The sequence below is a fragment of the Mustela erminea genome, chromosome 13, assembly GCF_009829155.1.
Source record: "Mustela erminea isolate mMusErm1 chromosome 13, mMusErm1.Pri, whole genome shotgun sequence".
Lineage (NCBI taxonomy): Eukaryota > Metazoa > Chordata > Mammalia > Carnivora > Mustelidae > Mustela > Mustela erminea.
In genome coordinates, this window is record NC_045626.1 from 42,164,899 (window position 1) to 42,190,208 (window position 25,310).

The 25,310-nt window shown below is 34.3% G+C and overlaps 1 long non-coding RNA gene across 1 annotated transcript; it reads right to left on the minus strand.

Moving 5' to 3' along the window:
* Nucleotides 1-2,582: 2,582 nt before the first annotated feature.
* On the minus strand, nucleotides 2,583-8,010 carry LOC116572340. Its single transcript, XR_004278241.1, has 3 exons — nucleotides 7,957-8,010; nucleotides 4,968-5,045; nucleotides 2,583-2,784 (listed from the first exon to the last, which is right to left on the minus strand). It is a non-coding gene; the product is annotated as an uncharacterized LOC116572340 (long non-coding RNA).
* Nucleotides 8,011-25,310: the final 17,300 nt, after the last annotated feature.

A 25,310-nucleotide genomic window follows, 5' to 3' on the forward strand; every position in this document is an offset into this window, starting at 1 on the left:
GTGTATCTAACTTTTGTGTATTTAATAGCATATATTAGGAAATGAATGGCTTTTAAATGAATAGAGATCTACTTAAAGTTAAGGAAGTCATACTCAATAGAAGCCAAAATTGGATTAAGAAAAGATGAGATAAATATTTAAAGTAATTTCTGAATGATTTACTTCCCATTAAAAGGAAAATCTGTTATTTTTAATTACTACCAGAACAGCATTACTTCACTGCTTTGGATTTCTGTTATTTCTGGGCAAGTTACATGAGACAAATCTCAACCTGCTACCTCCCCATTCCCAAACTTAGAAAATTGTTTTGAATTCATGATGCCACACAAAGTCATGAACACATAACTTGTTCAAGTATTATTTTCAGACACTGGAAAGGTGATACTATGGGGGAGGGTGGGTGATGCCCTTATAAAACTCAAACAGCAGCAGAAAAAAATAACATATACATATTAACAGGTATAAGTACATAATTACCAATCACTATGGGTGCTATCAAGGGAAAAATGTAGGGAATCGTGAGGCATTCTAATGGAAAGAGTCTAGTGCAGAATCTGAATGGGAAGGTGCTGAAAGGAAGTGGTCAGAAATAGAATGGAACGGAAAACTATTCTACCAGAAGAAGTATGTATACTATCCCTGAGGTGCTTGACGTATTGATTAAAGGCCAGTGTGGTTGAACCCACTGAGGATGGGAGAGACCCACGACATGGGCTAGGGGCTGTAAAAGATCAAGAAGAAAGGCGAGTCTTAACTTGTTAAGACTCCAAGTTTATTCTTAGATGATGGAAGGACCTTGAAAAATACTGAACACAAGAGTGAAAGGATTTAATTTATATTTTAAGAAAATCTGGAAGCTTAGAGCACTGATAGAAGCGAATGAGCATAAGTTGGAAAATGATTTAAGAAACTTTTAAATGGAGAGAAATGAATGAATCCAAGATACATGTTGGGGATTGAATGAATAGGATTGGGATAATGTAATGATTCCAATATAACAGAAGTAATAAACACAAATATTTATTTTAATATTTTCACATATCCTTCCTGGTGAATTCTTTTCCCATCCTCCCTTCCACAGAGGAACTCCTAACCCATCACATGTACTAAATTCATTATCAGGAAGGATTGGCTGAGCTAACCTGCCCAAACATCTAGGTTCTCGATTTGAAACTGTACTAAAGATTTTTATACAGCAATTATCTTTTCTTTTCTTTATTTTTTTCTTTTCCTTTCCATTCACTTTTTAAAACCCATTGGTATCTCATAATTCTTAAAAGCTGAAAATAAAAGTTTGCTTTATCAGTATTTTCAAAGGCTTGATTTCACAAGTGTGACTCAGGTTACCATACATGGGCAGAAATAGATCTGAATACCCAAAATTACATTGTTTTTATATATCTGTAAGAAGAAAGAGGGAGGTAATATATTCTAAGAATTCAAGGAGGTAATATATTCTAGAACTAGCTGGGCCTGAATAAAGGAATTTCATAATGGTGAATCTGTAATTGTGTTAATTCTAGAGGATAATGGGTAAAAAATAAGATTCCAAGACCTTCCTCCATGTCTTTGCTTAACTGGGAAATTCAATATTATTTCCCCAGTTCTTAGTGAGCATTCCCTTTAATTCCCCTCAGCACCATTAACACTTTATTTCTGAAAAGGAAAAAAAATATATATATGTATGCATATATATATATATATATTAGTAGGCAGATAAATAGATAATAAGAGATTGCACAACAAGGAAAAATCAATACAAATCACAAACACACACATCTTAGGACACTAAATAAAATTTGAGGTGAGAAAGGGTCTAATGTTTTTAAGTACTTTATTTTTTGTGTTCAATTATTGTTTGGTTTGTTGATTGATTGATATTGTATAAGCGTGTGTGAATATACTACGAGGAAACACATTTTAGGTTCAGTCCTGCCTCCCAAAATAAGGAAAAATGAACAGTCCCTTTTTTGTGCCTTTATTAAACATGAAGCATGCTAAATGGCTTATTAACTTTAAAGATATATCTTACTATTTCTTTGTTGATGCATTGTTTGGAATTAGGAGAAAAGTTTGCATTTCATAATCATGGTTACATTTCTGGACATTCAGTGAGTCTGGAGAGCATTAAACTGGAAAATAATTTGAATGACTCATCTGAGCTCTTGGTTTTAATGGTTTATTTCACTTTCTTATGCACTCCAAGAGGTTTTTTTTGGCCTAATTCTCAGAATCTGACACCAAGTATTGTGATGCACATTTGTGTGTGTTTGTTTGTTTTTTGCATTGTATAAAGACATTGGAAGCAAGAGGAAATGGTCAATACAGAAATCATGTGGTGTCCTTTTGTATTTTACAATAGTATTAATAAATTCTAACCAGGGTCTATAATAATTTTATTTCAAAATAACAAACTGGCAATGTAACAGGCTAATGAAAAATATCCAAACTGAAATATAGATAAGAGAAATTAATAGCAGATATGGAAATTACCACTTAAACTACCTATTAAATTATAGAGATTCTCCCCTCCCAGCAATAATATTCCATATATCACATTTAATTAGGTTCTCTTTATAACATACTGGTTTCTACATATATCTTATAATAGTTTTGTGAAGAAACCATCTCTCCTTTAACTTGGATTGACATTGCGCTTAAGTACATCCATGAACTTAAATTTTGGCACATTAATTTCTTGTCATTCTTGTATTCCTTCCATTTATGTTTTATCAGATGACTCTATTTTCTCATACTGGTGATCTTCATGCATCAATAGAATACCTTAATTAAAGAGATGGGCCATGTTTAGAGAATATTATTACTTTAAAAGGAATGCTGACTTCCTAAGACCCTGATAGGGCATTTCAGCACATGCCAATCACATTTCTTAAAATTTCCTTTATACTGTTTTTTTAAAATATGAATTTGCACCTATTTTGTTTCTGTTTCTGCCAGCCACATGTTTCTTTGTAACGTAGTCAGGCAGAAAATATTTCCCAGTTATTAGTAATCAGTGTTTGGATGTTTCTCTCTATATATCCAAAATGGCATTAAGAAGTATGAACACTATTTGGTTATTTCATTCTGGATCTCTTTTTAGTATCTATTCGTGTTCTCTAGGTGTTCATATCATCACTCAATTTAGTATCATTTGTGATTTGAATTAATGTGTTGTGTTCCTCTACAACCAGACTGAAAATAAAAGTATTAACATTCTTCTGGGATACTTTCAACTGAATGCAATTTAATACCAATAAAGCAGTGCCATCATGTTTTTCAGAAATGGATTGACAGAATATTTCTACCTAAGGTGAGTGTGGCAGCATATTAATCATGAAAAGAGATTTGGAACTTCCTTAAAAAGAATCTCTTAAAGCCTTCACTTAATCTACTGTATAGCTGCGGTAAAGAAAGATAACAGTATGGTTGGCAAAATTATTATTTTTTAAAGCACTTAAATTGAAAAGGAAATGACTAGAAGAGATAATCTTCCCTGTTATCACCATGAAACTTTGGAGACAGTAATGAGCATAACAAGTGTGAAATATCCTTAACATATTAACATGAGAAGTACAGCAGAGGGGAAATTCCTATTCAGGATTTTTACCATTTAAAAGATAAGCTGTATCCCCACTATAGCTGTATTCCTTAGAATGCCTGATTTTATTACTTTACACACAGGTAGACAGAGAGACTTCAAGTTTCAGTGAGCCTGGCCTATATGTATTTTCTCATTCAAAAAAGTTTATGATACCTCAGAAATGCCTCTAAAATAGTATGGAATAAAAACTCAAAGCTGCAACACCCATCCATATGGCTGGAAATCCCATGCCTGGCTATGCTGTTTGCTTGTGACATACTTTATATTCTTCCAGCAAAATCTCATTGCATTCACGGTTTTTATAGGTATTGCAGTAATATAATTTTTCACTATTTCATTCTTACTTTGGAGGCAATGAAGAGGGAAGAAGGTGGGACTCTATGGAACTAAGGAAGCATGACCTTGATTCACTGCCCTTCTGAAACACATTTATCAGCTTTATATGGTCAACCGTACCATATTGAGCTTTAAACACTGAAGCACTCTGAAGACACTAGTGTATTACTTAGCGGTGCCTTTACAAAACAAAAATCTTACATTTTTCTTGACATATGAATATATATATACTCTGCTATGTGAATAAATTCAGTGTTACCCGTATGTTTATAGGCATATGCTACGCCTTTTCCATGATGGAATTTTAAAATCCTTTCTGCTGTCAAGTTCTACTTCTTGCCACCAGCACTTTCCCTATATCACTAGTTTAATCACTGATGCTAATGATGGACTATAATGGATTGTGTGTGTGTATGTGTATTTTTGTGTATACTACTTTCTTAATACAAAAAATTTCAGGTAAAATGTATTTCCAAAATTCTGTATTCTCTCTTACTTGTTTTATAATAAATGATTCTAAAAGACATATCGGGTGCTTGGATGGCTCAGTCAGTTAAGCCTCTGCCTTTGTCTCAGGTCGTGATCTCAGGATTCTGAGATTGAGCCCCACGTTGGGCTCTCTGCTCAATGGAAGTCTGCTTCTCTCTCTGTGCCTTCTTTCCCTCTCTCAAATAAATAAGTAAAATCTTTTAAAAAATAAAAAAATAAATAAAAGACACTATGTAGCCAGCAAACATAAGATAAGCTCATTTTTTTTTTCTAAGATCAGAGATACTCTTTCATCTAAAAACATGCAAGCATGTAGAATTTGCCAAAACAATAACTAGAGCATCCAGGATTTTAAGACAATGGACATTTCCCCCAGGGCCTTTTAAAGGACAATCGAGGCAATTTAGAGGCTGCTCATTCTGTTTACCAAGAGCTAAAGCATTTAACAAGTAGACAATCCTTAAGGGGAAAAATATTGAATAATAGAGCATAATTTTTTGCATAATTTAACACATTTAACACCCCCTCCTAGAAATACCTTTCTTTATCTGAAGAGAGTAATTGCCAGAAGAATCTGCATGTCCCAGTACTTCTAGGAAACACCTCATACGACAAGCTTTGTTGAAAGAAATGCAATATTAAATTAATATTTCAAATATTAAGAAAAACATTTTCTGTTTAAAGTAATTAAAACAGAATTTAGGTAATGTTAAGACTCCAGTAAACTGTCATAACTTTGTGAATGAAGAAATATGGAAAAAGGTGGTATTCCTTCATCATACGTGTTGAAGACAATCTTGTGTGTGTTATCATCTAAATGATTATTAAGTGTACAGTTCAGTCGTGTCAAGAATATTCACATCATTGTGCAACCAAACTCCAGAACTTTCATCTTGCAAAACTGAAATTCTATACTCGTTAAAGAAAAAAATCCTCATTCCTCTTCCCCCAGCTCCAGCCAATTACCATTCTACTTTCTGTCTCTATGAATTTGACTACTCCAGGTCCTTAACATAAGTGGAATCATACAGTATTTGTCCTTTTGTGAAATGTTTATTTCAGTTAATGTAATGTGACCAAGTTCATCCATATTATAGCCCATGTCAGAATTTCCTTTCTTTGTTAAGGCTGAGAAATATTCCCATGCATGGATATATCACATTTTAACTGTGGTCCATGGACATTTGGGTTACTTCTACCACTTGGCTATTGTAAATAATGCTATTATGAGTGTGGGTCAACAGATATCTCTTAAAGATACTGCTTTTAATTATTTTGGCTATATGCCCAGAGTGGAATTGCCAGATTACATATAGTAATTCTAAGCTTTTTTTTTTAAGAGTAGAGAAATTCTGAGTTAGAATAATTCTAGAGTTGAGTGGATTCTCTGCTTTGTCATACATGTGACTGCCTTTTCTCTACCTGACTTTCCCCTCTTTGTATCAAGTAGCTGAACTACACAGAAAATGGGAGACAATAAGAAGACAGAAATGAATCACATGTCACCTGAATTCATGTTCATAAATGAGTTTTATTATATTATGAATTTTGACATTGTTCTTGGTATATAAAGATGACAGTGATAACTTCTTCATTAAGACAGGCAATCAGGGTTTTTTTTTTTTTAAGTACATGGATTTATATTCACTTATAGATGCTCTATCACCCAGGCTTTCTTGTGACAGTGGCATAAATTAGAAACAAAACCTGTTCTATCCACAGAATCATAAATGTCAACAATAAATCTGTACTCTGCAAAAAGAAAAAAAAAAGGATGTGGGTTATGAAGTAAAGATGATATGATAAGAGAACTCTAATTTCTTTACCTTTGCATTTAGCCAATATAAGGGACATTAGTTGGGTTTTGGCCATAAAGAACCCATAAACTTTCCTAACATTTCAATTTTGGTGTGTGTGTGTTGGGGGTAGTTTCCCATTAGCCTTTAGATATAGTCTATTTGGATTATTAATTATGTTCCTTGCCTTACAGACCTAAGGTAAGATAAGAGACTTAAGTTACACCAGTCAGATTCATACTCCCAAAAAGGGGAAGAAGGGATAGACAATAGTTGGAAGTTATTCAACCCATTAAAAATATCAGGACTGAAAATACTAAATAATATGAGGAGTTCCCTGACATTCATGATGACTAATTCTCCAAACTTCTCCCCAGTTGAAAAAGGGAAAACACCTCTTTCTATCTGTACCTATATATGTTTATGGGAAAAATATAATAGTATAAGCAATTCTTTTCCAAAGGGCACTCAAGTTATACAATAATTACTGGGACCCAGTTCTGCTTCGACTTAACTGTGTCTAAGTACCTTGCAATTTCTCTATCATGGTGCTCATGAACTCTTCTTAATAAAGGCTTTATGTTTTGATTTGGTTTGTTAGTTTCTGTATTATACTCACTATCACAAAATCCTTTTGGTTTATAAGTTTTCATGAACAATACTTATCTGTAATATCCACAGTGGGGATATGGTTTCTTTCTTTAATTTGGATATATAGGATTTTATAGAGCAATATGTTTTATCTATCTGTATGATATGTATATTTATTATTATGTTATTATTACACATCATTATATATTACCTTTAATATAATTATATGCAATATAACAATATGAAATATAATAGAATAGTTTTATGTATATGATTTACATATTTCAGAGATTATATAGGATGATAGACGTTTCCTTCATCATTTTATCTTTATAGAATGACAAGCTTATATCTTTCAAATAAAGGATTAAGTAGTTGTGATTATATAAGATAAAAATAATTCTGGTCTATTTAACCAATATGTTCATACATTGATCCATTAAACCAACAATTACTGAGTATCTATCATGTCCCAGCAACTTGTTATATGCTAGGGATTACAAAATGAATAGGAAAGATGCCCTGACCTGACTCAGTCATAAAGGCAGTTTGTTTTGTTTTCTTTTGTATAAGTTAAATTTCTTGAACTTCTGTGTCATTAGTGGACAAACCTAGAGTAATGTGAATTGAGGGCATGTAATATTTTATTTTATTTTGTATGTAACATTTTAGAGTTTACATTGCTATCTGAAATAATTCCAGTAATATATTTGAGAATGATGGCCACTTGTTTCTTTCAGGATTACAAAGAACTGATAACTTGGGCTACAATGAAAAGGAAAGTGTGTTTTTTCCAAATTCTGCAGAATAAAAAAAAAAAATAGGCATCCAGAAGGATAAGAGTACTGACAAGATATCTAAAGATGCCAGAAATAATGCATTTTGAAAACTGTTTCATAATAGCTATAAATAATCAACATTTTAAATCAAGTCAATTGCTAATGAATGATATTTAGCACTTAAATAAATGATTGTTAAAATGGAAGAATAAATAGATAAATGTAAAAAAGAGATTATTGCTCTTTTGAATAGAGTTGGATTAAATAAATAAATGATTGATGCATGTAATTAGGAGAGAAATACAAAATATAATCTCATATTATTGACATAACTAAGAATCACATGAGGAAAAAAGCATACCAAGATTGTTGATTGGTAAGAAGAGAAAGTGGTTAAGACCTAGACATAAATTTGAACATAGGAACCTGTAGAGAGTTAGATTTAGGCAAAGAAATATTCATGAGTCAATAAACCAATATGAACAATAGAATAGTTAGATGGAGAGTTCTAGAACACCCACAGTGTCCAAGGCTAAGAGAGGGTATAAGATATACTGCTTTTGTTCACTTGTATATTATTCATTAAGCATGTATATTATTCAGTAAACAATATTTAATGTTTGTTAGGTGCCAGACACTGTTGAGGAAAAAGTAAGAGATTGCCAAGTGGTTCCTTCTATTGACATATGGAAGGATTTAACTCTTGCATTCAACAAATATTTGTTGTGTGCTTACTTTAGGTGGCAGACAGGCACAGGGAATATTACAATGAGAAAAACAGATGAAATTCCCTACCTTCTGTGTTCTAAATTTTAGTGGTGGTGGGTTGGAGGAAGACAATCTTTTATAACAAAAGACTGTGACAAAGAAGAAAGAACAGAATGGACAGGAGAAACAGAAGTAAGAGTATAATTGAATTATTTTAAATGTGAGTTTGAGTTACCTTAAGTTTCTATTAGGTATCATTAAATAGTTCTGAGGAGTACTTAAGGAAGAATTTAATTTTCAAGCATAACACAGTTATGAAAAATCTGAAACCATACTAGAAATAAAATCGAATTAGACATTCAAAAAGAGAGAGATTATTGTTAGTTGAGTAATAGCTAAATGCTTGCATTCTAAAAACATGATAAGAAAATTAAAAGTAGTTTAATGATTGATGTTTGTAAAAACAGCCACACCCTCTCTGTCTATAGACTACCAAAAGGAGGTTGATCAGGAGATATAGGAACCCAGCCCCTCAATACGTGTCCTTAATTCCAACTGGAATCTGTACATAATCCTGAGGTTTCTTTTTTACTTCTTTATTCCAGGAATAAAAAAAAAAGAAATCTGGCTGAAAAATGTCTCAATAAATGCCAGGTATGTTTAGTATAGATACAACCTTTTTTTTTTTTTTTTTTAAATTTTATGGGGTCACTTTAAATTGAAGTCAGGTATGGTTTTCTGTTGTGTATTCTCCATGCTTACAAACACTGTCCTCGCAGAAACAAAGAGTTTTCTCTCTTCCAGGAAAAATCAGATACTGGTTTTGACTCTCTGGTTTTGTTTGTTTGTTAATTCGTTTGTTTTAAATTTTGATGCCAGTGATCCTCAGAACAGAGATTTATTAAAAATCATAAAGGAAGATAATGTAGAGAGTCCCAACATTCAAATCTCTGGACACCTAAATGTTACTTTATATACCTTATATTAACCATGGTGTTTCTGAATTATTGCTGTAATATTTCAGTAATGGGATAGAAGCTGTCAAGGTCAGAACAGCCTCATAAGGGAAATGTGCTAAGAGAAAGCATTAGATCTGAAAAGCACAATTGTAGCTCTTCTAAGGAATCTTTTTATTAAAGTAATGGACCAAATGATATCACGTAGAACTGTGAGATCCCAGAAAACACCATGTGGCCAGTGTGCTTGAAGATTAAAAAAAAAAAAGTGAGTTTTCTTTTCTGTTTCCTTTATATTTAAGCACATAAAATACCTTGGCACCTTTCATTCAAAGTAAAGCATATATTTTAATATCCATAAAGCTTAATGAAAGTGCTTTTTCTACAGAAAGATTGAGATAACTGACTTTAAATTGGATTTTTAATGCACAGGACACAGCAACATTATTTGCAATATGCATGATGGTCTGGGGGAGGAACCCTGGGCTGCACAAATGTTAGTGTAGTCTCCTCCAGTTTGTGTCTCAGACGTTTCCCATCTTGCTCTGGAAGGTCGGTGACTGCGTACAACGATGAGGAGCATAGCTTCATCATTACTCGCTTCTTTCTCACTAGGAAGCAGAGTGTTTTATCTAGCAGCCTTTTTCTCATATTCAGTCGTTTAGTCAGTGGCCATATTTCGGTCATTGGATAAGTCTTCTGTCTTTGTTTCCTGCCATCACATTCTGTTATAAATGAAACAATCAAAAAGAACACAAAACTCAGCAACAGACATTCAGTTCTAACCCCACAAACCCTCAACATTTGTATGGCCTTTACAGTTTACTGAAAGTTTCTGTTATCTATGTTCTCTTTTGCCATTCCCACTACCCCAATACCCTACTGTTCACTCATATTTATTCTTATTTTTATTTATTTATCTATTTTAAGTTATCTCTACACCCAATGAGGGGTTCAAACTCACAACCCCAAAATCAAGAGTCGCTTGCTCTATGGACACAACTGGCCAGGCACTCTCCCTGTCCCACCCCCCACTATTATCTTTGTCTTTGGTAACTTTGAAGTGCAAAGATACCACTTAGCCGACACTTATGGAGTAAATTGGTATTAGTTCCAGAACCCAATTTAAGACACCCCTGCGTTAGACACCATAACATTTTCTCTGCAATTACATGTCCTACAAAAACTTTCCTACCTCCTTACAGTACCATGACACCCAAAAAGACCCAGATGAGTTGGAAGCTGCAAAAGCTAAGCAATCCTGAGAAGACTGAAGTCTTCTACCACATTTTGTGCTATTTTTCAAAATATCTTAAATATAAGTTTACAAATTTATTTTTTTATTAAGCTTTATCACCTATGGCCAAATATTCTATACAGACATTTATATTTTATTTCTGTGTAGGTGATAGTTATATTAATACTGCCAAAGGAAAGAACTTTAAAATTATATCACTTATTTTTCTTCTTTGTTTACCCTAGACCTGAAATAAAAGCTCTTGAACCAACTCTTTTATTAAAACCTTTAATGAAACTTCTTGAAATCCAAAAATAAGGTCATGTTAATATTATTCACTTGTAAGTCCCTTACCATGGCTTATTAAGTCAACACATATACCTGATGCATCAGAATGCTGTTTTAATGAATTCGCTGGATCACAAAATGATTGTTATGCTTTTCTTCATCATTTAACCACCAATGATTTCTGCAATGTTTCTCTATGTAATTAAGTGTGTCTGCAAATCATTAATGCCATTTAAAAATAAAATATCCATAAAATTATTGATTTGACAGTAATATAAACATGAAGCATGAAGGTTCCCAGCTTTTCTGAGAGGTAGAGCCTCTCCAGGGTAACATTAATGTTTTGCCACTATGGGACTTTTAATCCTTAACCAAATACAAAGCTAATTAGTTTAAATAGCATTTAAGAAATCCTATTTTGACATAGTATTTCAAGTATTATTGACTGGAAGATTATTCTAGATGATCAACAGTGTCTAAGAGCAGACTCATCTTCAATTTAAAATAATCATGAACTTATTCCAAGAGGAATTTTAAATGATAACCATTATTAATTTGAACAACAATTAAATATCTCAAGTAAGATTAGCACAAGGCTAAACAGAAGGGCTAGTATGTGCAGAGGAATTGTATAAGCATGGTCTATCTAAGTAACTATGGCTTATTGGGCCAGTTATCTCTTGCCCCCGCAAAATTTAGTTACAACTGAGCAGAACACTCATTGTTGGTTCCATGGTCAAAGGAACGAGACTGATACAAAGCGAAGGTCAAGCAACGCTTTATTTCGCACCAAGCATGGAGAATCAAACAGACCATTTGGGGCCTTCTCTTGCAAAGAAGTGACCCCTCTCTGCCTTACAGACTAGCTTTTAAGGGCAAAGGCCATGTGGTTGGGCCTGGCCACGCACGGGTAGCCAATGAGATTGTACCACACAGGGAAAGCTGCACAGTCATGCTAGGTCACACATAAGTGACCAATTGAATTACAATTTACCTTATAGTAGATATTTGAACTAGCCTATCACCTTGGTCAGAATTGGCACCCAAAAGGGGCCCAAAAGGTGGGGCCCACACTCCTTGGTAGTAGGAAGACAGTATGCGCTCCCACTGATTGGATGTTTCCACCTGGCCTGACCTGCCCTTGTATTTGGGCTTTGTAACCTGGGACTGATTTCCAGGACTTGTTTTTAAGTAAGTCCTCTGGAGGGGAGGGGGGTAGGGACAGTTTAAGTTTTACTGTATAAACAACGAAATCACTGTTTAACCGGATGGGATCACTCTGGCTAAATAGGCCCTTACATTATAACATTTAAATAGTTTTCATTGATGTAGTATACAAGGAAAGACCTGGTGTTTTCATCACTTTGACTTGACTTCAGATACCAATTCTACCACACTTAGTTGTTTAGTTGTAAACAAACTATTGAAACTCTCTTAAGCTTAGTTTATCTTTCCTTAAAATAAAGAATATAAAAATACATATTTCACATATCTCAGATTTCTTAAGATGATCAGATATGTTAGTGTATGTGTGTGTGTGTGTGTGTGTGTGTGTTTTAAGATTTTATTTATTTATTTGACAGACAAAGATCACAAGTAGGCCGAGAGGCAGACAGAGAGAGAGGAAGGGAAGCAGGCTGCCTGCTGAGCAGAGAGCCTGATTGTAACTCAATCCCAGGACCCCAGGATCATGACATGAGCCAAAGGCAGAGGCTTTAACCCACTGAGCCACCCAGGCACCCCTGATCAGATAAGTTTATGTGCCCAAAGTATCTAACAGTTCTTAGCATATAAAAATTGTACAATAAATGGTGCTATATTTTGCATATCTCTCCTACATGGAAGTATTTAAATCACTTAAATCACTTGTTTACAGTGTTCAAATATGTTAAGTAATTATATTATCACACCCCTTTGACAGATTCTTTTGTTTTTTAATCATTCAGTCATTTAAGATGGTCAGAATACTTATTAGGTGCCATCGCTATATTGAGATACAGACATAAAGAAAACAAAATCTTTGACTCAGACATTCACAGTGTTATTAGAACCATAATAGTTCCCATTTACTGAAAGAGCACATCATATGAAAAGACGTGCATTAAACACTTTCAAGACAGAGTTATTTAATGAAGAGTGTTCTCCAAGTCAGGATTTGACCTTCCATTATACCTTAGCCCAAGTTCTCAATTGGCAGAATATACTACTATGGAAAAAGAAACACAATTTGATACAGGGAAAAAGGGCAATAATTGATTGGTTTAATGAAAAAAATCCACTTTTTGCCATTTATTCTTCAACTTCGTAGTGATTTCAGGAGAGAAAAACAACTGGGTTTTATTTCTTTAAGTTTTGTTTGTTTCTTGCTTTTGGTTTTATGGTTGGTTTGTTTTTTTGTTGGTTTTGTTTTTTGTTTTTTGTTTTTTTAAAACCACAGATATTTATTCTCTCACAGCTCTGGGTGCTAGAAGTCTGAAATCAAGGTGTCAGCAGGACCACACTCCCTCTGAAGGTTCTACAGAAGAATCTTTACTTGCTTCTTCTAGTTTCTGGTGGCTCTAAGCATTCCTTGGCTTGCAGCAGTTTAACTCAATTCCCGCCCTCATTTTCACATGCCTTCTCTCTCTGTGTGTCCTTTTCTCTTCTCATGCGGATGCTAGTCATTAGACCTATAATCTGCCCTAAGTGCAGTAGATTATCTCAACGTTAGCTCCTTAATAATACATCTGCAAAGACCCTTTTTTCTAAAAAGGGTCTGAGGTTCTAGGGGGACATAAATTTTGAAAGGGAGGAGACATTATTTAACTCACACAATTTATAATTTGTAACATTACTGGACATAGCAAAGATTCCCTATTGAAAATGCAGCAGTATACATTCACTTATTAATTTAACATAGTTTATTATATTTCTGAGGCATACATAATACAGAGTTTGTCTTTAAGTAAAAGATGTCTTGATATTTATTCTGCATGTCTATTACTATATGTGAAAGATATGTATAGAGTTCTAAATTCATGGATTATCTTTTAGTCAAACAATCCAGTAAAGAATCCAAGCAAATAATGAGTAATTACAAAAAAATATTTAGTTATATGTGGTATGTGGAAGAAGGCAAAAGAACAAGTACTATGAACACTTATATCAGGTTTATATATCAGGTGGACTTGACCCAGTCTTGCCAGTTGCATTCCCTGAGGAAGTAATATTTAAATTGAAATTAAAAGATGACTAAGAATTAACTAAGAGAATTTATCTACCTCTCCACTATATTTTCTGAACAATCTGTAGTATAAAATAAGTGATTTTAATTTGATGAGAAGCATGTTAATTATACTCCTTTCATTTATTCACCTTTATAGTATAACCTAATATCCCCCAAAGAGAAACAGGTATTTGTCCTGTGAGTAGGCAAAATAAGCTCACATTTGCATTTTTGGTATACAGATGCAGCTGGACAGAAACTGTAGGAAAACTTCAAGGATAGAAGCACCCGAATTTGACTGATTAATTCTATTATCTCTAAACCCTTATAAAAATCTTGTTTTATATCAGTATAATTATAGGTAGAATCATCTACTGTAACACTAAACTATAGTCTCTGGTAGATTTAACTCCCATTTGTAGAAAAAAGCTTAGAAATACTGCACTTATCCTAACATCACTGCTTTGGTCTATTCTGAATCAATGGATCTGCTACTGATTCTATATTTATGTATACACACACATGTATACAATGTAAATATTATATTATACATATTATATTATACATAATATAAATATCACATATTATCTGTGTTATTTATTACATATATTTATGATTTTTATACAGCAAGCCTTTTGCCATCTATAATATACAATAAGACTCCTAGGAGATTACTGCATCTGCATATTTTTCTATTTCTTTGAACACCTTTGATAATTCTGGGAAAATGGGGGTATTTGAGAACAGATCAGAATCTCTGCAAGCTTGATTCCTCAAACAAAAGGGGATTGCACAGAAAATCTCGTTGACCATAACATTCAGGTTAATTAACCATAATAAAAATAAGTCAAAATATCCACATAAGATTGTTCCATGTGGAAACATGTCTACTTTCTGATAGTATGGTTGAATGCTTTCTCTGAATAGCTTCCTCAGAATATCCTGAATCCAGAGATCAGATAGAAAATTTAATAAGTAAGCCTTTGCCATAAACAAGCAAGTCCATATGAGACAAAGAAGCTTAGAAGAACAAGGTGACAATTTAATTTAATTTTATTTAATCTAATTTAATCTAATTTAATCATATTCATATCTCTACTGTGCCAAATAAGACCTTTCTCTAGCTACAGATTGTTTGCACTTTTCTTGGCCTCTTATCAATTAAACAGTCAATTGAAACCCTGTTTTCAGTGTGATTCAATCACAACACTTGATTAAAAAAGACTCCAGAAAAACTCCTCCTTGTTGGTTTAGGATAGCTTTGCATACATCATTTGGGAAATAATGCATGTAAATCTGTTGAATGCATGATGGTATGCTTTCTACTTTCAGCACTGGAAACCAGTGTAAAAAAGATGTTTGATTATATCCTCCACAGCTCTAAATCAGACAAAATTTCCTCCTTTATTTTAGAGTATTATAACTCACTGCCTAGAACTGGGTACACATTTGTTGTATACATCACTCCCACTAGTCTCCAAAAACCAAACTTCTTACCTGCAGATTGCAAAATTCATTTAAATTCTGATCACCAGACATAAATCAAGGACTCTGTTTCAAGCACTGAGCTGGGCTCCACAGGTGCATGAGTAAATTTGTCTCTTCTCCTAAAGCCATCTGTACCCTAGACAAAACAATTATGCAGAACATTTCTATACAATGTTAAAATTGCTGTAGAACAGCTGATATGTATTGGGTTCTCACTCTGTGCCCGGAACTGTTCCAAGGGTTCTTCATGTACTGATTTAATTCTGTATAGCGTCATTGTGGAAAAAAGCAACATGGAAAATGTAAGTAATTTGCCAAATGTCCCAAAACTAAAAAGTAAGAAAAACACAACCTTTTTCATACTTCAAACATATCACTAGTTAATGTGTTTGTATATTGGCACTGTTCCTTTCATCTCTGCTTTATATCCTAACTCCTTCCACCTTCTAAAGGACTATATCAATCATCTCATTTATTTATATAAAATCTCTCTTGACTGCATCCTTCACATTAACATAAATATGCTCAAGTCTCTACATTACAACAAACAATACTAAATATAGGAGTATAGTAAGGTCTTATACTGGGACTTTTTTCCTATATAACCTTTTCCTAGGAAATGTTACCCTCTCTCAGGCCTTCCACTATCATTGATATGAAAATAAGTCCAAACTTGTGTCTTCTTAACTCTTGGTACCACGGTATCATTGATTTCCACTGTCTCCTACTTTAGTGAACAGCATTTCATTCTTCTATTTTGCAAGCTGGAAATCTAGATATCACCCTACCTTTGAAGGTTTTCCTTCACTAACACAATGTCCTGTACTTTTACCTTTTAATACTGAAATGTATTCACTTATCTCCCTCTCAAATCACGTGATCCTAAATCAAGCTATGATCCCCGCCCCCTCCCCGCCTGAATAGAGATAGCATCAAAGTGGATTTCTCTTCTTCCACTTTTGCCTTTTGCCATACTCCAATTTATTCCATATTCTATAAACAGGATGATAACATAACCTAAATTAAACACATAAATATAAGGAGGACGTTTCTCCCATAAAACTCCTTTCAGTGGCTTCAAGTATCTCCTGTGACAGAAATTCGTAGCATAGCCATCAATGTCTCATCTGCTTTGACACCTGTCACCCTGCCCCCACTGTAGAGTGGAATCCACCTCTGTCCTTTTCTGTCCATTTTGCACTTCACTTACCCTTCCTTCCATTCCTTTCCATGTTCCTTCATATGAGACAGTACGTACCACTCTCTCTTTGTAGCAGTTTCCCATATCACACCTCTATTATATTTTATTTTTTTAAGATTTTATTTATTTATTTATTTGTCAGAGTGAGAGAGAGAGAGAGAGAGAGAGGGAGAACACAAGCAGGCAGAGCAGCAGGCAGAGGCAGAGAGAGAAGCAGGCTCCCTGCTGAGCAAGGAACGCGATGTGGGACTCAATCCCAAGACCCTGGGATCATGACCTGAGCTGAAGGCAGCAGCTTAACCAACTGAGCCACCAGGGCATCCCTCATACCTCTATTTTAACGTCAAACAACAAATTGGGCTTTACTTCATTAAGGAAACCATACTTTGACCCTTCATAGTAACTTAGATCTGCTTTTCATCCTTTAGAAAACATACTTTTTTAATAATCCTGATGAGTTCCTCTGATACATTTCTATTTATGACTATCATTAATATGTGTGTCTCTCTAGACAGAAATAACTCCTTGACGTTAGCTAAAATTTTTAAAAATGTTTGTATGTCTATCACTTAGCATATGAATAGCATATAGTAGATGTTCAATAAATATTTGGTATATAAATGAGTGAAAAAATAAGTTGAAGATTTTTATTTTCAAGTGTTTTGATAGATATTTTTCTTTCATATATGTTATGTATCCTAGGTTTTCTTTCATTTTAAAATATTTTTCAGGAAGAATTTCTATTTTTTAGCTAAATCTTTAAGTTAGGGTCTTAGAAACAACAACTGTTTCAAAGTATAAAATATAACTCAGAAAAACTCAGGAGAATTTTTTCATGGAATTTAGTCTATTATGTCTCCACTTTCTTCAGTTTTCTGGGAAAATTATTCTTACCTGAAACTTGCTAGTATTAAGATTTAATGGGCATATGCATGTGACAGTCTTTCTCAGAAAATGAACACAAGAAAAATGAAAAAGAGTGATTGACAGAAACATAAATACAAGACAGCAGAGAATAAGCTGGGAAAGTACATATCTGAATAACTATATGGCACAAAAAGCTATTAAAAGTGACAATAAGTTCATCATTTTTCTACAGTGTCTTTTACTCAAAATGCACTCAAACCTGACCTGGAGTGTCCTCTCCCCAGATGGCACAGCTTGAGGCATTTGAATACATCTTGAACTGATGTTATATTTTATTCATTTTCATGCTGATAGTGGCAATAGCATGTAATAATATAAAGACCACAGGCTCTATCTGTGTGATATTCAGGACATTTCTACCAGGTCCTCTCTTTTCTAGACAACTAGGATGTTGGTGTTGATTGTCTAAATGCACAAATGGGAAGCAAGGGATGAGATGATGGAAGAGGAGCTTCCACACTCATCTAGAAGCAACTTTTTGGGTCTCTGTTAAGTGAAGAGTATCGATAATCATCACTCAAGGAGGGAAGGTGACTATGGTAGAACTTTCTGGATCATAGCTCATCCCGTCTAAGAAATTCTACAGAAAGCAAAGAGATCATGCAAGTGAAATGTTTTCTACGGTGTCTTCTCCCTTCTCCACCTAAAACATATTTTTCTTCAAAGTGTTGACTATAAATCCTGACCTCCCTGCTTGTAATGTGAAATCAAGTTATCTCAGAAATGGAGCTCTGCTAGATATGGGATTTCCAATTCTCTTAGCCCTGCAATTGTGTTTTCTTTTACTGCTGGTACTGCTAGAGCTTGTCCATTTTTATGAGGAGATAAATGCAAACTCTTATTCACATACATTCAATAATACCACACAGATTTGAGAACCCAACTGTCAAAATTGTATAAAGCTTTGACATAAACATAATCTTAGTGCTGAAAATGGACCGAAACTATTACCAACTTTTAGAACTACATACTTCCCAGCCATAAAAGGGAAAGAATTCAACTGACTATAAAAAGGGGTTATCACACAGTTGTTGTTGTTGAAAGGTGGAAAATAAAAGACTGCCTATCATGACAGTCTTTTAATTATGAACTGCACAACAACACAAACAAGTTGATATAAAACGTCATCCTTAAGAACTTCATGAATGAAATGTCTTTTGAGTTCTTGTTATTAGAACAATTTTCCTGTCTATTTAATGAAGGTAAGACGACGTCAATGAGAATCATTAAATTGATCAAAATGCATAAGGTAAAAACAATGGAAACGCCCTTAGTAAAAATTCACTACAGGAGCAGACGCACCTGGAATGGGAAATGTAGTTTTTGTCAGTGTGTTGACACGGAAGCAAGTAAGGAAGATGGTGTTTCTGGCTATTTGAGCTAAACATAAAGCTGCTGAATATGTAAAGTGCAAAAATATCCTAGTAGTCAAATGAAAGAGTAACTGAACAAGAGAATGACCTAATATCTATTGTGCATGCATCACCCATGTGGTTTGCAGAAGGCTGGAGAAACAAAGGGAGACATGAAATGGGAACAGTGCCTGCAGGATCAGCAGAAAAAAAATCAATAACATATTTGGTGTATGTACTAAGGGAGAAAACATCTCTCCGTTGTGTTATTAAAATGGGATTCAGTTAAACTGTGGGACCCCGGACTTTGTTTAGGTGTGATAAATGGCATGCCATCAGTGAGTGTATTTAGAGTTTCCAAGATTAAACTTCATCTGAAATTCTTGGAAGGAGAAAATGGAACAGCTGAGCTTTTGCAGTGTTCTTCAGCCTTCCCTCTCTTTTTAGGACATTTTTCTCTAAAATGCTTAATAAAATGTAATCGAATATGAAATCTTATAAACAAATACACATACGTTTGACTTCTGAAATAAAAACTGACACAGAACCATTTATGTGCATTAATAGTTGGAAAAGCAAATATTGATAGCCCCCATGAAAGCAGGTGGGTGCATGATATTTTTTTATGTCACAGAGGCAGGGTGGCTGAGTCTCAAAATGCAAATTAAGTCAATATAATTAATTTGGTGCTATAGTGAAATAGAAATGTTAAGCCATCAGCATGATAAATCATAATAAATCCTGTAGGATACTGTTCCAGAGCTGTTGGGAGGAAATACATCATGACTCCTGGACATCTATAAATCACCAGACAAGAGAGGATGGGAAGCATAGGAAACACTTCATGTTTCTAATATAGCTTATTTTTCACCCTTAATATCAGGGAGTTCAATGATATTTTCATGTATAATCACTTTTAATCTAAGTGTGAGTAGACAACATTATGTAAACTGTTAAATTCCTACTTTCTTGAAACTCTTAAATTCCTACTTTATTGAAAAAACTCACTACCACCCAACCATACCAACATATGTAATATGTGTAAGTAATACAGTGGCACTCATTTATGTTACTGAACATTCAACTCATATTTTGCCATAAATAAATATATGCCAAAAATAAAACATGGTCCTGTACGAAGAAATGCCACTGTCAAAGACTCGTTTCAATAGAGCTATCAACATGTTTATCAAAAAATAGAGTGAAGGAGCTCTTGTTTAGAGACTGGACTAAATCTTATATTATATCTTGGGTTTGTTCACTTAATTTTTCATGAAATTTGTTCTGTTCTAAATAGACTTTGAAGTGTTTAAATTTTTTTTTTCCTTCAAAAGATTTAGAATCTGCAGGGAAAATGCAAATAAATAGAAAATGCAAATAAATAGACTATTATAATAAAATGTGCTAAGAGAGTTAGAAGTATAAAGTACTATTGGAGCAGTTAACATAAGGTGTTTCAGACATATGATTCTATATGTGCAAAAACCCCGAGTCACAAAAGAACACACAATTCCAAAGGAAGTCCTGGCAAAGAGAGTGTAGGAGATGTGGCAAGAGATAAGACAAGGAAAATAGACAGGGTCCAGTTAGTGGAGAACTGTTGACTTCATGCTAGGAAGCATATCTGTTGATCTGTAGGTCTCAAGAGCCAATAAAGGACTTAAAGAGGGGAATGACATCATGAATGTTATATCTTAGAAGATAAATCCCAGTAACTGTAGAAATAGCTAGGCATTTGACTAGTTTAAAGAAATGGATAGCAGGAAGATGATTATTTCGGAAATTCGGAGAAAATAAGATCTTAAATGAAGAAGTAACACAGGTGTTGGGGCAGGAAATATAAGAAAGATAACCTTTTGCAGAGAATCAAGAAATATAAAAGTAGAATTATTAATAAGAGAAATAAAAGAATCAGGAATGATGTACAAAACTCAGGGGTTGGCAGTTTTATGGATAATTGTGCTATTGAAAAAGATGAGAACACAAGAAAAACTACAAGTTTGGATAAGATGAAATAATAAGTTCATCCAAGGACATATTGATTTAAAGTATATGTGAGTTGTTCAATGTAGATACTCAGTACATAGTTGAACATATAAACCTGAAGCTCAGAAGAGAATTCTGGATTAAAGAAACATATTTGACAATCGTCAACATATAGATACCAGTTGAAACCATGGGAAAAGATAAGATCACTGACAAAGAGTGTACAGAACAGGATGTAGTTTGATGGCAAAACGTTGGAGAACTCTGATGTTTTGGGGGCTGGAAAAAAAAAAAAGAATCCACAGAGAAGGCTAAGAAAGAACTAAAATAGGAAAAGAGGTAACTAGTGTTATCTATAAAGCCAAGCAGAAAAAAATATTTCATACAGTACGTGGTCACCAACTCAATGCTTATAAGAGCTTGAATTAGAATAGAAAAATGGCCATTTTATTTAATAACTTTAAATAATTCTTATTAAGTTGGAGTATAAAAGTCTAATGGTGATGATGAAATCCAAATTCATCTACTGCAAGAATAGGAAGCAAAGACATTATGAAAGTTAGTCAAGTTTTTGTTCAATATCCTACCTACAGAAGAAGAAAAAAAAAAAGTTTAGGAACCAGAGAGTAGCATGGGTTTTAAGGAAGAATTTCAGAGACCTGATTTATAAAAGAAACAGATAGTTTTTAGAGCAATTACTAGGGAAAATGATATTAGGAACCATGACTGAGAAACTTTAAAGACAAAAGAAACATCTTTTTTTACTCAGAAAGTAGTTAAAAAGTAACTATAGATATACACTGAAACATGTATGTTTGTGGGCACAGAATGTAGGGGGACCTTTATTCATGTTCACCTTTTTCTCTCTTTTTTTAAAAATTGAGATTTAATCGGTATGCAATATTACATTAGTTTCAGGTGTACAACTTAATGATCTGACATTTGTATACATTGTGAAATGATAGCTACAGTAACTCTAATTATTATCTTTACCAAAGTTACAATTTTTTTGTAATGAAAACTGTTGCGATTTCCTTTCTTAGCGACTTTTAAATTTGTAATACAGTATTATTGACTATACCTTCTTGTCATTTCTCATAATACCTCTTCCAAATAGTCATTATCATACTCAAACATCTTCCATAATCTCTTCCCATTTCTCAATTATCACTATATCATGCCTCTTCTTCTGAAGAGAACTTTTAGGATACCCTAAAAGTGGGCACCGAATGAAGGGACTAAGGGCTAAAGGGATGCTGGGAGGAGGCAGAGCCCATCCAGAAGGGCTGCTGTTCCTACACAAGGGTCTTTGTCCAGGAATGTGATAGGGCTTAAGCTCTTCAAACAATGTTCCCTGGACCTTCCCAGACTCATGCTGTGAAACTTGCTTGCTTCTTTGGAGTCACTGTGCCCCATGCCAGAATGCCAGGATGCAGGTGCACCACACACAACCTTAATACCCAACCTTAGCATATAATCTTCACAGAGAGGAGGGCTGTGTGTCCTCACATAGTGACTGTAGATATACACTGAAATGTGTATGTTTGTGGCCACAGAATGTAGGACACAAGAATAAGGAAAATGATTGCTAATAGAACTGAATGGCCAGTGAGTATAAAAAATGTATAGAAACATCCATCTGCAAAGATACATGATTTTCTCCAGCAACAATCAGCATCCTGAGAAGAAGAGGTAGATCACTTGATTGAGCTAATTTTTAAAAATTTTTATGAAGCTTGTGACAAAAATTGTATCAACAAGCCAGTAAAACAATCCAAACCACAAAATCAAATTAGCAGCTTACAAATAAAATGCGGGTATGATCCACTACTGAGACTGGGATCCATAAGAAATAAATGAAGCAATGGGAATGGGAGACAAATGAAGGAAGAATTAAAAATCCAATGACATGATAAAGATAAAATGCTATATAGTGAAAGTAATGAAGTGAGAAGCTGAAATGAATGGAGGCTGTGATTAGAGATTAGTATTTTGGAGTTTATTATATTGAAGGTAATGAAATGATAAGTGATGATAAAATCCAGCTGTGACCATGACAATGTTTGTCTAAAGTAAGGTAGAAATTAAGAGAACTGGAATACAGGAAGTCAAATGTCTATGAAAATAAGGGACCAACAAGCTTGCCATGTATTCTTTGAAGTCATTATGGAGGCTATTGGGATTTGAAATAAAAAGAAATACCATGACCCATGTGCCCGAGGGCCTCAGCAGATGACAGTATCAAAGGATGATAAATCGAGGCAAAACTTGAAAGACAGGAAAATGTTTACATGCGCTAAAAAGCGACGCTTGGGAAGTAGCAGTGAGAATTAAGGAAGTACAGATTCCATCTATGACAACATGGTAGATGCAGTGGGAATGAATGAAGGATCTCCTCTGCAGGAGAAACTGGCAAACACAAGGCAGTCGGATTGTAGCTAAGTCTAAATGTTGAAAAAAAATCTTTGGATGAGTAAGCATGCAGTTAAAGCTTTGGTCAGACCATGGGAAAGTGATCAGTGGGAGAGGAAATGCAGAGTAAATTAGGGATGACATTGGAGAAGAAGAAAGTTGATCAAAGAAGCTGAATTTTTCTTGTAACTATGAATAGCAAGTCATGATATTTGACTTAGAGCCAATGCGAGGGCTTGGAAAAGGTAGCGAAGTCCAAATAATTACATTTACTGGACTACATTTATAATTTTTCCTTAACCTAAGAATATCGGGGAGAAATTTAACATTTTGATCAACAAAGTGTCATAATCAGATTTGTGAGTTAAAATACTGTTCTGACTTCAGGGAGAGTAGATTGGGGCAAGTGATACTTGAGACAAGGAGAACTATGAGGAGGCTCTCGTAGCCAACCAATGGAAAGACTGTGATGGACAGATTTAGAATCACTGAGTGGGATGGAGAAAAGTGGGTCAATGTAAGAGATACTTCAGGATGATTACTTGATGGGATTGTCATGTCAAATTCACTGAGTAGTTGTCAGATGACATATGAAAAATACAGATGTAAATGACACTGATGCAAAGTTTTGTTAAAAATAGTTATATAAGGTTTTACATATGCCTTGCTATTTTCGGCCACTTAAACTATCCCCCTGTGTCACAGAGTCTGGAAAATAGTATTTCCCAGAATCTCTTGCCATCAGGGTCCTACTTTATATTGCAACAGTTAAAGTAATGTTTTGAGATTCAATAAGCAGATGAGAATATATATTTCCCTTCCTTTGGAGACTCCAAGGAAGTGAATGAACAGACAGCTCTCATTAGTTTCTTGGAAAACTCCTTTGACTCTTGAGCTTTGGTGCTCCAGGGGTCTAGATCATTATCAGGGATTTCCTGCAATGCTTCCTAGACACATTAAATCCAGCAGGGCTTCTCCTTGGCCAATGTTTAGCTAGTTCTTCAGAAGTAAGCATTGAACTCCCTGTATTAAATCTGTTCCCTCTGAAATACCTAGAGCAAGTGTGCTGTGTTGTTGTTGTTGTTCCTAACAAAACCCTTGACTGATGCAGAATTGTTTTGAACAAAAATGGCTCAAGGTGGGAAACTGTAATTGATTATCAGACCAAGTTTTATGTGAAAACAATGACCCCATTGCTAAGATAAATGAAATGCTAGTAGACTCTGGCATGCCAAAAACCCAACAATATTCTATTACTGCTATTAAAGAATCTCTAATCCCCTGGAACCTCAGGGCCCATGTTAAAAATAAAACCAAAATTAACATTCATTGTCCAAAATCACAGTTAATTGATAGTCATGGAGTCATTCGCAGACTCTATAGGGCTCTTCTATGAAACTCAAAGCATTGAATGGGGGAAAAAATAAGACAACATAAATTTGGAATGGTGATATTTGGTGAATTCTGGCAGTTATGAATACTTTAGACCTCAAAATTTCACTATGTCTTCCAGGCCAACAGATTCCACTCCTTCTCATCCATCTGAAATGCATGTCCTCTTATTGGAAGAGTCCAAAATAAGGCAATTAAATTCTTGCAGAGCGTGCTATTTCTCCTCAAGATCTATTCCCCACCAAATTGTGAGCCTGCATACTTATCATGAAAGGCAAATCCTAGTTGATTCCAAAAAAATAAGTTTCCTTTCTTCTTACTCTCAAATGAGAGAACATATTAACCAAAATAATTGTAATCATTTTGTCAATTTAGACGAAAAGAAAATTGGAGAATGTGAATAAGGATGTGCTTTGAGATTGTATACCAGAGAAGAAGAAACATAATAAAACACAAAGATGTCGGTAAACAGGATCTGCCTCTGGTCCTCCATGTTAACGTTTATCATGGTGTTTGGATCAGAGAAGAAGTAGCAAATACCCTAATTGGCTTGGCAAGAAATA